This window comes from Malaclemys terrapin, chromosome 18 (genome assembly GCF_027887155.1).
Source record: "Malaclemys terrapin pileata isolate rMalTer1 chromosome 18, rMalTer1.hap1, whole genome shotgun sequence".
NCBI classification, from domain to species: Eukaryota; Metazoa; Chordata; order Testudines; family Emydidae; genus Malaclemys; species Malaclemys terrapin.
In genome coordinates, this window is record NC_071522.1 from 7,010,763 (window position 1) to 7,013,432 (window position 2,670).

The 2,670-nt window shown below is 46.6% G+C and overlaps 1 protein-coding gene across 1 annotated transcript in view; it reads right to left on the bottom strand.

Moving 5' to 3' along the window:
- Window positions 1-2,577, bottom strand: part of MYO19 (myosin XIX) — a 40,061-nt gene extending 37,484 nt beyond the window's left edge. The window contains exon 1 of the mRNA XM_054008290.1: window positions 2,427-2,577. The gene's annotated coding sequence lies outside the window, so the exon portion shown is untranslated. The remainder of the gene's footprint in view (window positions 1-2,426) is intronic.
- Between the last annotated feature and the right edge of the window lie 93 nt (window positions 2,578-2,670).

The following is a 2,670-nucleotide window of genomic DNA, read 5'->3' on the forward strand; positions in this document are numbered from 1 at the left end:
GCTCAGGCTCCAGCCCAAGCCTGAACATCTACACAGCAATATTACAGCCCTGCAGACTGAGTCAAATGACCTAGGCCAACCATGGTTTTTAATTGCTGAGTAAAGGTACCCTAGAGGAGGCCTGCTGTATCTATGCAGTGCCCCATTGACTCTACATGGGTTCAAGTCCAGGAGCATGCTGTTGATTGCAGGACTGAAGGCTTGGTTTGTAATGAAAAAAGACTAACAAGTGAGCCCTGTAAACCAATAGGATTGTAGTATGCAAATAAATTATGAAATAGGGGATGGGGTTGGCTCTTTTATCTCTGATGTCACAGTCCCAACAATGAACTATTCATAGTAGGTGGAAGATGGCAGAACTCCACATCATGGGTCAGTCACCCATTTTTAAAGCTATATAAAGTAAGTCATTCACCACTGAATTAGTGAGAATGCCAATTAATTCATGTTACTTATTGTCAATAACAAGCATAACAACTTCTGACCTGAGGCAATTGGCATAGTTTTCAGGACAATGTTTACTCTATGAATAGTTACAGATAGCTAGCGATATTTCGGGGGTGGGCGAGGTTGTTGTGTTTAAAAAAAAAAAAAAATGCAAAGCAGAGTTCTTTGATCAAAAAAGCTGTTCACGTTAACTCCTGCGTGATAATTTGAGAAGATGCAAGAGAAGTTGGCACAATGTGAACAAGGCATTGGGTCATTTTTTGCTCATAGCACTCTAATGAGAAATTAAATGAGTTTCCAGTCTGCCTCACCAGCGTACTGCAGAATCCAAAGACCCTGCTGGAGAATTTAGGCCAGAGTACACAGGGTCTGGATAATCATGGTAGGAGAATCAGAGATTGCATTTGATGTTTGTATATGTTTTAGCCATGATTTCGGAAACGGTTCTGAAGTTTTCTCCTGCCTACGTGTGCAATCTAATCATGTTCAGCAGCGACTATTGTAATATCCGTTAGCAGCAACAGCTATTTTTCATGGTGTACACGAGGCTAGAGAAGTTAACTGACTCGTCCCAGGTGATGCAGCAAATAGGCATCAGGTGGGAATTAAACCTAGTTTTTATTTTAACCCCTATCCCACACACTCCCATTTTCACCTCTACCTTTATCAGCAGTCACATAAAATGCAGGGATTTTCTTTTTAGCCCCCAACTCTCTCTCCTCCCCTTACTAGCTTTCTAATTTCTGTTTCACCTTATCCTCTTCATTTCCCCTAGGAGGGGAGGGTCTCACCCAGTGCTTAATTTATAATGGAAGAGGTGCCAGGGCTCAAGCAATTTTTTTACTTTCATAACTGATACTGCAAGCCCAGAGGTGCAGAGCTATCTTCTTGGGGTGGAGCTCACTACCCTGGCCTTACCTGTCTTCTTTCAAGGGTTGGGGATATGTGTGTGTATTTCTGAGAGGCAGCCCTTCCTTTCCCCTTAGGTCCTGTTTTGAGCAAGGGTGTTTTTCAATTGTGTTAGCTTAACCTGACTGAAAAACCCTGTTAATACTTGTATAATGTAGGCAAACACATAAGAAGACCTGTTGGCAGGTGGTGGTGTAGCACAGTACCTCATCTAGAGCTGCGTTTTAAAGGTGTGACCTTGGCACATGCTAGAAAAATCTAATATAGACAAGGCAAATGTCATACCTGTAACCCATGATAAACTGCTCAAGGGACAGCTTAGGCTGTAGCACAACTTCAGACATGTTAGTTTGTGTCCTCACTGGTATTAAGAGAGTTTTTCAACTATGACAGGTTTCAGAGTAGCAGCCGTGTTAGTTTGTATCCGCAAAAAGAACAGGAGTACTTGTGGCACCTTGAAGACTAACAAATTTATTTGAGCATAATCTTTCGTGGGCTCAAATAAAATTTGTTACTCTCTAAGGTGCCACAAGTACTCCTGTTCTTTTTTCAACTATGTTAAGCCAACTTGACTCAGCTAATGCGATGGAAAACCTTCCCAGCCTTTTACCCCCTCAAGACAGGGCCTTCGACCCGGTCTACACGTGAAAGTTTTACTGGCATAGCTATTTGGTCAGAGAGGGTATGATTTTTTTTTTTTTAACTAACATAACTATGCCAATAAAAGCCCTAGTGTCGACAGGGTTATACCAGCATAAGTGCTATAGCCAGAGGAACTCCATAAACACCACCCGTATAAGCATTTTAATACCAATCTAACTGTGTCCACACTAGAGCATTTTGCTGGTAGTTTTATTGCCATAACCAGAGCCCCCAAGTCAGGGGTGTCTCTGGGAGGTGCCTTGTACTATGTCCCCCCAGAGGGTGGATAAGTAGCTGACTCTCCAGGAGGTCCCCCTCACTGGGGTGTGTACCCCTCTTCAGGTGAGCCCCTCCCTCTCGCAGGGGGGTGCCCCCCACCTTCTCTCTTCCCAGAGGGTCTCCCCCCACGAGGGAGGTGCCCCCCTTACCCGGACAGAGGTCTCCTCAGCCAGCGCCTCAGGGGAGACGGGGGGCGGACTGATCCCTCCTCGCCGGCGTTGCCGCCGCGCCTCTCCTTGACCGGGGCTGCCCCGAGTCCCCTCACCCTGAGGCGGCTCATCGGGCACTAACCCCGGTACCCCCCCGAGAGCGGAGCGCTGACTCCCCGCCCCCCCGCCGGACTATTTCCCGAGGCGGCGGAGGGAGCCGGGCGCTGGGCCCCGCGGGTATTTG